The following is a 12,573-nucleotide window of genomic DNA, read 5'->3' as shown; positions in this document are numbered from 1 at the left end:
TTCCTCCAACTTTCATGCTTCTGAGTCATAACTTTCATGCTTTTGATATACTTCGAATCTCTTTTCAAAAAAGTTGTTCAAGTTGTCAATCTCAAAAAGGATTCTGCAAGTCGACTTAAGGAAATGGTTGGACTCTTGCTCCAACAACAAGGCTTGGTTTCTCAAGCTTAACGTCAAATTTCCAAATGGGAGACCAAATATTAAGACAGGATACTCTAGCCTCTTTTAAAGTAGACATATTGTCTTGGACCCACAAAATAAACTGACTGTATGTAGCTATTACGGATACGGAGAAAAAAACTGCAATAAACACTTCTGGCCTGGATTCCCTCGACGTGATGGCAGAAGACGCCAATGCTAGTATTGAACATGCTAAGGTTGCTCATCGAATGGAGAAATAAGTGGCTCAGTTGAAGACTATCGACCTCAATAATGACATGAGGCTCAACCATGTAAGATCACGCTTCGAAGAAATGAAGAGCAAGTTGGAGTCTTAAGTTTCTTTTCCTTATGTACTTTTTATAATGTAATGGCTTCCATTGAAGAGGATAATACTGTTGAAGTCTTTAGTTTCTTTTCCTTATGCATTTTTTGTAATGTTGAAGGCATGACTATAGAAGATCCTACTGTAACATATATGATTCTGCATCAAAAGTGGAGGGAAGCTTGCTTAGAAGAGGATAATAATAGGAAAACTATAGGTATACTTCAGAAGGAAAAAGAGATGCTAGCCTCAACCATTACAAGCCTAAAAGAAAAAGTAGTCATACTAAACTCCAAAAGTGAAAATATGACTAATTTAGTGCGTATATTGAGCAATGGTTCAAATATGTTAGATGATATATTGGAGGTAGGAAAGATATTCAAAAATAAGAAGGGAATGGATTTAGAATCCAACATGATTAGGAAAAATAAAAACCCTTATGATAAGTTTGTTCCTACCAAGAAGGATGAGGTTCTTATGGTGGACCACATGTCCCAGCATCGAGACCAACATGTGGTCCCACGTCACAAAACTCTCAAGAACTTATCTTAGACAAGTACTTATTGTGGTGGATATGACCATATAAGGCCTTATTATTACAATCTATATGGCTATCCTCATTCCTTTTGTATACCAACACTGAAGAGAAAAATGGCAAGAAGGTTCAAGGGAAGAAGGAGTGGAACTCCAAAGGTGCTTACACACATATTAAATTATCCTCAATAAATGAAAGTTAAGATGGAACTGGAGAAAGAATTAAGGGCGGAATAAGCAAACTGGTGATTTCATGCGTTCCTTGGTCACATGATGTGCTTGTGGTGGAAGAATTATCTACTAACTTGATTAGAAAGAGTCAGCTATGTAATAAATATCTCAATAGTTGTATCAACCAGGAGTATTAAGAAGAGAAGCAAGGCAAGATGAATTATAAGATGTTTCAGCATCTTACTCATGACTATAAATTACCATATATGGACAATATGAGAATTAAGTAAGGCGTTGTCATTGAAAGGAAGGGTGATGGTCAGGTTGGAGGTCTTCCCAACAGTGAACAACCAAGAGTGGTTCAAAAGAAGAAGCTAAAGAAAATTGGTAATTCTAACATAATTGGAGTATATTCTCATATATCAGGAGTTTTGATCAATCAAAAGCATACAAACATGGTTGATGGTGATGTTTATCCAAGTCAGAGGAAGCTTTGGCATGAGATGTGTAGTGTAGACTATAATCTACACTATATTCCATATTGTGACAAGACTGATCCAGATACTGGTGGAATTGTGATAAATGTCCCAATCCTAGATGGGCCTAGAAGAAATCATTATCACAATCAAAAGGAGTTTGATGATGAGACCCAAGTATCCACTCTGGGAAGTCAAGACGATGATAAATACGTGCCAGACATCTCCTCCAACATATTGACAAGGTCTTAAATGCATAAGGAGAATGATAATCATATCCATGAAGATGTTGAGGTTAATCCTATCATAACCAGTAATGGTGTTAATAACAACCATGATCATGCAGTAGAAGATGAAGAAACATTATGTGAAGATATTCTATATTCTTCAGAAGATGGAGGATTGTATGATGATGATATTTTTGGTACCATTTCCCACTTTGAGTTTATCAGATTAATACCAAGACTATCATGTATTATGAATTTCAATCTTTATCAAATGAATGTGAAAAATGTCTTTCTCAATAGGAACTTGAATATGGAAGCTAAAAACCTTCTATATGCCAACACCAAGTCTCATGACAAGAAGACTTATGAAAAGGATCATATGGTTAATAATGTGAATGACAATAGTGATGATGTTGTTAATAATTTTGATGGTGTTGATGATGGTTCTATCACTTTCAACAATGAAGTTTATGATAGGCCTGAACAATTCAATGAAAGAGTTACTAAATATGTTGATCTCTGGAAATATATGCTGAAGAGGGAGTACTTAAAGTGGAAAGCCAATGAAAGAAAGCTTTCAAGAGAAGCTTTGATATTTGAAGAGAGTGATCAGCTGTTGGAGGATGTCATCATGAATAACTCTGAAAATCTTATAATTTCTAGTTATGTTGGTGGGATGACAGGAAAGATGGTGGAGCATCATTTTCAGAAAATGCAGTATGGGTGGGAGATAAGTTACATAAGGGAACTTAATTATAATCCTGGTCTTCAAGAAGAAGAAAAGGTAGATAAAAATTTTGTATCTCAAAGCAAGTATGCTAAGAGCATAGAGAAGAAGTTAGGTTATAATCATGAAAACTATAAAAGAACGTCAATGTTGTTAAAGGATGAAAGTGGAGTTGATATAGATTAAATCATGATTGGTAGTTTTCTCTACGTCACAGCAAGCAGACCGGTCATCACTTTTATGTAAGGGTGTGTGCAAATTTCAAGAAAAACCCAATGTCAATCATCTTGCTCAAGTTAATATAATATTGAAGTATGTTAATAGGAAATGTGACTATGACACCATCTCAATACTTGTTGGGTATTGTGATGTTGATTGGACCGGAAGTGTATATGATAAAAAGAGCACATCTAGGTGCAGTTATACTTAACTAAAATGGATAAATAAAATGTTGAAGGAGTACAATGTAGGACAAGATGTCATGATATGGTTCTATGTCGAATTGAAAGATACATGTATTTCAAAGAATCACTTCATTAGGAAACCTATGGTTAACAATATTGTCACTAAGAAACAGTTGGGAGACAGTTTAACAAAATCCTGGGATGCAATTTAGTTTGAAAATTCAAAGGGTGCTCTTGACATTTGCATATGTAAAACCTTGTAGCAATCAATGCTTGGGAGTCGTGTCAAGATAGAAAAAGTGTTTCTCTCCCCTAAGATCACTTTGGCACATAAAATAAGACGGGTTCTTTTCTTAATTCAGTTGTGTTATAACTGGGGTGGTGTTACAAACAAGAAAAATCTACACTTTACTTCATTATGCTCTCAGGTAATTGATCCCTCTTTGATTTTGCAAGCTCATTCCCGCTGCTGCAAAATGAATCAAAATTCCAAATATACATCTAACAACTTCCCTGTCAAATAAATTGATGTACCTAAGGATGTTGGTGAACTTCTAGTGTCCTTGACAAATAAGACCAAAGAAGTTGGTTCTGCTTCGATTGGAAGTGGTGAGAGTAACATAACCATTGTTGAACCTTCTGTGGGAACATATGTCCTTAAGAAGAAAATGATCACCAATTTGAAACTTGGGAAGATAAGAAAGATAGAAGCTGTAATTTCTTAACTAATGGAATCAAGTGACTCAAGTGATTTTAAGTCAGATGTGGACGAATTGGATTGGCTTTTGATCTGAGAAAACTGAAGTTTGGATCTCTCTACCTGAAGATTGAAAGCTGGTGTTTATAGGTGTTTTGTTTCTTTAATGCGGCTCTTGTATCTTGGCATATTTTTCTGAATATGTAATGGCTTGCTAGCATCTCTGGATCTGTACCATTAATTGTGATGATGCTTTAGCATCGTGTTCAACATTTGTACTTTTGGTTGTTGATTGTCTACTCCTAATCTAACGTGTGTATGTGCTAACATACTAACCTCCATGATAACTTACCAAAATTATTGAGGAATACCTTTTCCAAATTATGGCAAAAATGAGGAGTAATGATATGTGTAAGGGGTAGTTTTCCTAACTACTAACTTAGTGATTGTGGTCTTGACTACTAACTTAGTGATTATGGGGGAGCTTGTAACACCCTAAATTCTAGATTAATTGTTTATTTAATTAATTTAGCATGAATATATGAGTTATTGTGAAGTATTCGATATATACGATGTTTTGGTGTTTTTATGTGAGTCCTTATGAAGATTGATAATGTTTTGATGAATATGATGGTTATGTGATGTTTATGTGAGTTATTGTGAAGCATTTGATATAGATGATGTTTTAGTTATTTTTTTGGGAAGTATTTGACTTATATGACGCTCTGATGATTCATGTGATGTTGTGGGGAATTGTGATGACTTGATGAAGATGAGGTGTGATATGATGTTTTGGTGATTTATTTGATGATGTTGACGTGTTAGGGAATTATAAAGTATTTTAGATGATATATAATAATTAAGAGGATTAGTTAATATTATCCTAATTAGTAAAATAGAAAAATATTGATGATATATGATAATTGTGGTATCAGGGGGTATGTATCCTTAGAATAGAGGGTAATGCCTTTGACTAGAAGTTGTAGAATTAATTTAAATAAATATAATTAGTTGTTATTATTTATTTGATTTGATTTATTATAAAATTAGATGATTTAACTTGATTAGAATAAGAATTACTATTTAGATATAATAATAATAATAATAATAATAATAATAATAATAATAATAATAATAATAATAATAATAATAATAATAAATCAAATAATACAAAGTGTGTAGAGATTGTGGGGGCAAATTAGTAATTGCGCAAGGATAAGTGAGATTAAGATGGGAAAGGCCATATCAGGGGTCCAAGGGTTAGAATTGACAAAAGGAAAAATTGGGACTTGAACGATTCATTCGTGCAATCGTAAGAATTGGAAAAGAGGTAGAGGCAAACCAAGAGTTAGGGCATAGAGAGGCAAAGAAGAATCATAGAACAAGAAAAGGATTTGATAGAAAGCTTCAACCTAAGTTATGGGGAGTTTATCTAGATTATCATGAATGGTTTAAGCGATTGATAATTGTATGATTTGGTTTTGGGGAATTTCGGGTTATGAGGGTTTGATGATGATATGATGAATTTTGATGATTTGGATGTGCTAATATGCAATAGAGGATACCCATAAGTTAGAATGCATAATGACATATTTGGACTATGAAATATCGTGAATGTAGTGTGTTTTTAGGGCTTAAGATGTGTAAAAATCGCAAAGGAACTAGTCTAAAAATTGCAAAAAAACTCAGCACACGAACAATGTGCGGTCGATGCAAACAGAGGTGCGGTCAATGCAAATGCAGGCGAGAGGTCGACGCATGGGTCAGTGCGACTAGACCCGAGGTAGTGATAAATTGTGATTTTGAGCAAACGGTAGACGCATGGGTTGGCGCGAGCGGACCCGAGGTAGACTAATTTTTTACAGATTCTTGTAAAGGCCATAACTTGAGTTTCTGAACTCCGATTGATGCGTCATTTGAAATGTTTGAAAATGAATCATACCATAGTGGAATAAAATGAATCATAGTATGTATTTTTATAGTGCTTGAATTTGGATTAAGTGATGAACTATGTAATGTTAACATAAGAAGTATGCCATTTGTTATGAGTTCATTTTGACATGTTTTGGTATAACTTGTTGAGTGTTTTCTTTATGATGACATGATGTTATTATGATTATGATGTGTGTTTTCCTTATTATGAGATTATGAGATCATGTGGTGATATACCAATATGTAATGCTTTCTATTGTGAATTAATTTAACTATGCCTTGTCGTAACTTGACGTATGTTAAATGATGAATCGATGATGTTATGATGATGTGTGTAATATGAAGTATGTGATGAAATATGATGAATCGATTATGTTATGATGACGTGTGTAAAATTAAGCATGTGATGATGTATGATAAATATGATGAATGATGATGCGTTTTGACTAGTCGGGGTCGTATTTTATGTGGTGTTGCGCATCATGCATTCATAGAATTTATAGGACTTTTGTCCAGTGAAGTTTGCAAGATATTTATCCAATGATGTTAGGACGTTTTGGTCCAGTGATGGTGTCATACCCCAAAATTTGCCCATCATATTTATTCATATTTCAATCCATCTGACTTTCAAATGCTCAAAGATACACAAGAAGGAAGCATGCAGTCTGTCTCCTAAACAGCAGCCTCTAAACTAGGGTTTTGAATTTCTCAAAGTAAAATCATGTTCTAAGACCTCAAATGTATCCCATGGCCTCTCATATGCTTTAAAGGGTCCTCATGCCAAGTTTCAGACTCTGATTCTCAAGATTGCTCAGTCAACAGTTCAAAAAGTCAACAGTCGACTGATTTGACCTAAAAGTCAACTGTGGTCAAACCACATTCAAAACTCCTAATTTTTTTGTCAACATCCTTATTTTGAAGTATCATTCACCATTTGATCAAGGATTGATCATGGTTCATCAAGAAAAGATCATAAATCAACAAATTCAAAAGTTTCTAAATTAGGGTTTTCATAGGAGAAAGTCAACTGAACTTTGACCAGCCATAACTTCCACATGGAGCATCAGAAATTTTCCATCCAAAGCTCATTTTGAAGGAAATTGAATTCTCTACAATTTTGTCTCTCACATGCCAAGTCTAAAAATGCTTCATTTGAGAGATATAGATCAAAAGATTACAGGTCATTTTTGAAAGTCAACCGAGAGCAGTTTTTTGTCAGGAGCAATATCATCAAGATAAAATCTCCAAATGAAAAATATCTTCCAAAGTGGCTTGTAGAAGACATCTTGAGGTTTCCAAAAAGTCCTAGAACTCCTCCATATCTTAAAAATTGAGGGAGATATGCCTTGTCAAAGTTGGACATTTTTTTAAGAAAAAATGTGAAACAAAAGGTTTCAAAATGGATTTTCTTGCAAATGGGCCCAATCTTTTTTTGATCCAATCTTGTTCCACAAGTCACCAATAATGTCCATACCCAATGCCACACTCTTTTGATTCTTATTTTTATTTTTAGTGAATTTTATTCATTAAAAATGCAATTTAAATCAAATAATTAAGAAAAATACAAAGGATTTGTTTTGCTTTTGCTTCCAATCAATTCTAATCATCAAAATACTCTATATTTGATGCAAATTTCGTGGCATAGAATTTTGGAAAGATAGAAATTGAGATTGAGCAAATTTGGAAATATTTACAAATCAATTTTAATCAAATTCCCAATATTTGATTCAATGAAGATTCAAGCCAAGATTAGTGACCTAATTGCATCTATTATATATATATATATATATATATATATATATATATATATATATATATATATATATATATATATATATATATATATATATATATATATATATATATATATATATATATATATATATATATATATATATATATATACAAATTCCTCAGATGGTCAGGGACGGATTTTTCATAAGGATTGGCTGCCAAGAACTACATAACCAAACTCAATTTTTCATAAAAAATTCACATTCGGTTTGGGACATATAGCCAATCTCAAAGGGTTTTGAAGGTTCATTCACACTCCCACGAAGCTCCTGAAGCGATCCAGACCAATACCAAGTCATAAAGCATCCAGAATCAGTACCATTGTGGTCACGGTTTGCCTTGTTTTTTTAATTTTCGATTCCGATCATACACGCATCATAAACATTTTTGGTTTATATATTCATGATCATGATAACCTGTATGATGTTCCTGGATAATTTAATTGAGTTTTTTTGTACAAGGTTAGGGTTGTGCCATTGTTAGGGTTCGGTGCTTCCAAATTGGGGCCTCACGAATCAGCCAAAATTAGACCAAGTCGAAGGCATAATTGAGTTCAGGAGACAATTTCAGGTCGATCCATGTCCTTATGTTTCATTTATGTTTTAATTTGGTGGATTTAACATGAGCAGGTATATGGCTACGTTTGGAAACCATGGCAGATCTGCAGGCAATTCGTAGCAAAAGAAATCAGTATGAAGGAGGAAGAAGAACAATAACCAGCGTGCTTTTCCCTTATTCAAATAGTTGATTTTTTTGTATATGTTTTGTTTGATTCGTATTAACAAAAAGCGCTTGCAGTATAGTTGGCGCAGAGGGCTGATTGGTGAATGGAGAAACGCGGGTTCGATCCCTGCTAGATGCACTATTTTTGTTTGATTTTCTTTGAGGATTGTTGTCCATAGATTCTGTGCAGCCAGTCCGTACGCGCTTATGTTGCGCCTCTTCCTTCCAGCCACCAGATCTCCATCACTCCAAGATCCAACGAATACAAGGTTGCAGGCATATCGTGGTCCTCCAGGGGTGTATCACACCAGATTACAAGCTGAGATTTCTATTTTCTTTTATCATTATTTTATTTTTCTTTTTTTTAAAAATGACCTTTTTTTCATATATTTTGTATAAATGTTTTATATATCTATAAATCTCTAAAAAAACTCTTCAAAAAACAAATTTTTCTTTAAACTTTCTTTTTTTATTTATTTAAGAAAAATAATTAATTATTATTAATAATTTGTTTTTTTGTTTTGTTTAAATTAATTTAATTTGCCTAAATTAGTTGTTTAATTTTAATTAATTCTTATTAATTGATAAAAAAATATATATTAGGGTTAGATAATCGAAATTTTATTTTCGCCGATTTAATTAATTAGGTTAAAAACCAATAATTAATTAATCTGGTTTTATTAATCATAGTTAACTTGTGCCCTAATCAGGGTTTACGAGGTTCATCATTCGATCAGTCATACACTAAAAAAACTTCTTTTTTTCTTTGTGCAGTTTTTTCAGGGTTACCATCAGGGTTCGTCCGCCTACGCGCCATATCAGATCAAAAGCTAAGTCCCGATTTAATCCTTATTTAAGTATTTGTTATTTTTTTCCTCTTTTATTTAAAATTAGGGTTTGCCTTCAAATATAATGAACTCCGCCTACACTCACCCCCTTTTCTGTCTATTTTTCCTTTTCCGATTTTCAGGGTTAACAAATCAATCAAAGCTCAAATGTTTGGTAACCCTGAAACTCAATTTACTTTGTTTTCCTTTTATTATTACTTATGTCAGAAATATCTGCCTTGTGGGGTTTTATTGCTTTTCTTCCCTCATTTCCATAATATTTTTGTATCTGCTCCGAGGTTGTATTGTGTGGCCTTGAAGGCACTTAAATCTGTCATATTATAATATTGTGTGGTTAGTAATCCTAGGGAGTGATAACCCTGAACTGAATTAGAATCACCTAATTTTACAAGATAACTTATTCTGAATTTAATCACATGATTGTTGCACCCACGCACCTTTTATGGTACTCCTCTTGTTGCCTGTTGCCTGTTGCCTTGTGTTTTAATGCAGAATAGCCAAGTCCCTCGAATACGAGGATACCTTAGCAATGTTGCCCTCGGTTCATTCTAGGATCATAAGTCCCTAATGATGCTGCCTTCGATTCGCTAATATGATCTCGTCCCTCGATGTTGCCTACGAAAGGCTGAGGTATCCTCTGGTTGCCTAAACGAAAGGCTATTTTGATCCTTCCCTTAGACTACCTGCCCCTCTATGGCATGGGACAGTCTTGTGGCGAACGATAATTCGACGATCCTTCAACCTCCGAATCGAAGGACTTCCTTACCCTCTTATGGTATGGATAGCCCTGGAAGGCTAAAAGAACATTTTTCATCTAACCAGATAATTTGCCCCTAATTGCTTTGCTCTGGTTTAAAAATCTTTTTCTTACACTTTTTCATAAACCTTCAATAAGGCTACGCTTATTTTACGAGCTAAAGTTCTTATTCCTCTTCTTCTACATTTCTGAAACTTTTGGCTTCAAAACTAAAGAGCAAAGCAATTAAGAGCCCATGGAAAACCATGGATGCAAAGGGTGCCTTACACCTTCCCTTTGCATAAATTACCCCCCGAACTCAGTTTTTACTTAAAAGGTTTTTTTCTGTTCTTTTAGCCTTTCTGTTAATTTGGATAAAATAAAAGTCGGTGGCGACTCTTGCTATCTGTATATTTCAAATAAAGTCAGTTCACCGTATTACAGATGGCCTCAATCCCAAAGTGTGGATTGAGTGCAACTTGTGAGGTGCTCCAGTTCCAAGCGGGAATCGATCCTATTGGTGCAGATCTTTGGAGAATAACGATGACTAAGTCAAGTGATGTTTTGGTACCACATGCATGAGTCTTATGAAGTTGCATTTCATTATCTGTGGCATTGCACAATACTTGGAAGATGGTGTTTGGTATATTTTAAGTGAGGTATTTTATTGGCTTAAATGCACCCTTGGTCCCTGTAAGTTAGCGAGTTTTTGATTTTTGTCCCTGTAAGTTTTTTTTTTGGGTCTGAGTCCCTATATTTCACTTTCGCGTTTGTTTTAGTTCCTAAAATCAAAATCCGCAGGAAAATTTGCAGGAAAGCCTGCAGATTTTCCTGCAGATTTTGGCTTTAGGGACTAAACTACAAGCAAAAAGTAAGATATAGGGACTCATACCAACAAAAAAAACTTACAGGGACGAAAATCAAAAACTCGCTAACTTACAGGGACCAAAAGTAAATTTAAGCCTATTTTATTTATTCTTGGATTGATGATGCTATGAAGTGAAGAACCGATAATTGTTGTTATATGATGTAATATATTAAATGATGTTATATGATTGTTGTTTTATTGATATGACTGCTATATATATTCCTTATGTCTTTTATAATGATTATAATGTATTAAATATTTGAATAAATTGATGTGTTTGTTGGATGTTTTGATTTGTGATGTTTGGTAAGAAGAATTGTCAAATTGATGTTGTATTAAATACTTGAATAAATTGATGTGTTGTATTAAATGATGTTATATGATTATTGTTTTATTGATATGACTGCTATATATATTCCTTATGTCTTTTATAATGATTATGATGTATTAAATACTTGAATAAATTGATGTGTTTGTTGGATGTTTCGATTTGTGATGTTTGGTAAGAAGAATTGTCAAATTGATGTTGTATTATAGATGTCGTAATTGATGTCATGTTGTTGTTATTCCTATGCCATGAATAATATATCTATTACTTATGCTTTTTATGATGATTGCGATTTACTCACCCTGCCTTTTTGAATGTTACCTCCACGTGGGTAACGCGTAAGTGATCAAGTTTAGTGCAGGAAGCATAAGAGGTACCTTCGGAGTGCGTTATTCAGTTTCTTTGAGTCTAGTGGGTCTTGCTCTGATATGTAACATCGGGATTGGGATGGATTGATTGTGGACCTTGAGCATTTTTTTATTCTGAATGTTTTATATTACTTTTATAATCATGAAGTTATAAACACGGAGTATGATGATTTTATCGATGTTTGAACTAATTTTCATGGTAATGATTAATTTGTGAAGAAGTTTCTAAGAGATATTTATTCCGCTACAAGGTTTGAAATAATTTGATTAATGGCACTAAAGATATTATTTATGTTTAAATATTTTACAACCCGTGTTACGGAGCAGGATTAGTTGTTTGTGAGGTTTTATGAAGATGTGACATCCTTGCTTTGCTTTATGTTTATTTATTTATTAAAAATATTCGTGAAAATCGTGGGGTTTTAGAAGGGTATTACAGATCTGATTTATGTTGTTCTCTTATGTGTTTAGTAATAATTGATACTAGCTAGTTCTATGGTTTTATGAAGAAAGTACACATGTTGCAACATCTGGCCTAGATCTGCATGTGTTATTCTTTATGTGTGTTATTAGTAGCTTCTGATCTTTGACTACTGACTACTAACTTATGTGTGTTCATCCATGACTAACTCATCTTGAATGATTGCATGACTTACTATTTTGGAGCTTAATAATGATAGTGTATCATTCTCGTGTATGTGTAACTACCTCATGACCTCTGACATACAAACTCATGTGCGTATAACTACCTTATGATTTTCCGTCTGTGCTACAAATTGCTGCTGACTTCTACTACTGCTAATTTGCTTTGATGATTTAACTTTAGCTACTATTGATATGTTTCTCTAGTACTCAACTATGTTTTTATGCTCGAAGAGTTGTTTTGCCAAAATTTTCCAAAGCGGGAGAATGAAGTTTCTTTTGTGATTGGCTTCATTATGCAACACAACATGGAATTGGTTCAAGCTAGTTCTGATGTAGAAGGGACACATGTGGAACCCGATGTTCCAACATAAGTGGTGCAACATATGGCTTCTTACAACACACAAATGTTATTGTAGTTATGGTTATGAGTTATTCTATCCAAGATTCAATTTATAAAGAAGATCTACAGATTCAAGCTAAAGAGTTAATTTGGATGTACTGGTGCAACATGTTGAACACGATGCTTCAACATGTGTGCAATGCAACATATGGCCTTGACAGTAGATTATATGGATGTTGTTTGGTGCACAATTCTAATTAGGATTTGATTA

At 33.7% G+C, this 12,573-nt stretch overlaps 1 long non-coding RNA gene across 1 annotated transcript; it reads left to right on the top strand.

The window, feature by feature from the left end:
• The first annotated feature begins 7,581 nt into the window (after nt 1-7,581).
• LOC131634904 (uncharacterized) lies at nt 7,582-11,496 on the top strand. The gene is made up of 2 exons (XR_009293690.1): nt 7,582-7,778; nt 7,913-11,496. It is a non-coding gene; the product is annotated as an uncharacterized LOC131634904 (long non-coding RNA).
• The last annotated feature ends 1,077 nt before the right edge of the window (nt 11,497-12,573 follow it).

Source organism: Vicia villosa, unplaced genomic scaffold, assembly GCF_029867415.1.
Source record: "Vicia villosa cultivar HV-30 ecotype Madison, WI unplaced genomic scaffold, Vvil1.0 ctg.001376F_1_1, whole genome shotgun sequence".
Taxonomy (NCBI): domain Eukaryota; kingdom Viridiplantae; phylum Streptophyta; class Magnoliopsida; order Fabales; family Fabaceae; genus Vicia; species Vicia villosa.
The sequence above is the reverse complement of the archived record's forward strand: the minus strand, read 5'-3'. Positions and strand labels throughout refer to the sequence as shown.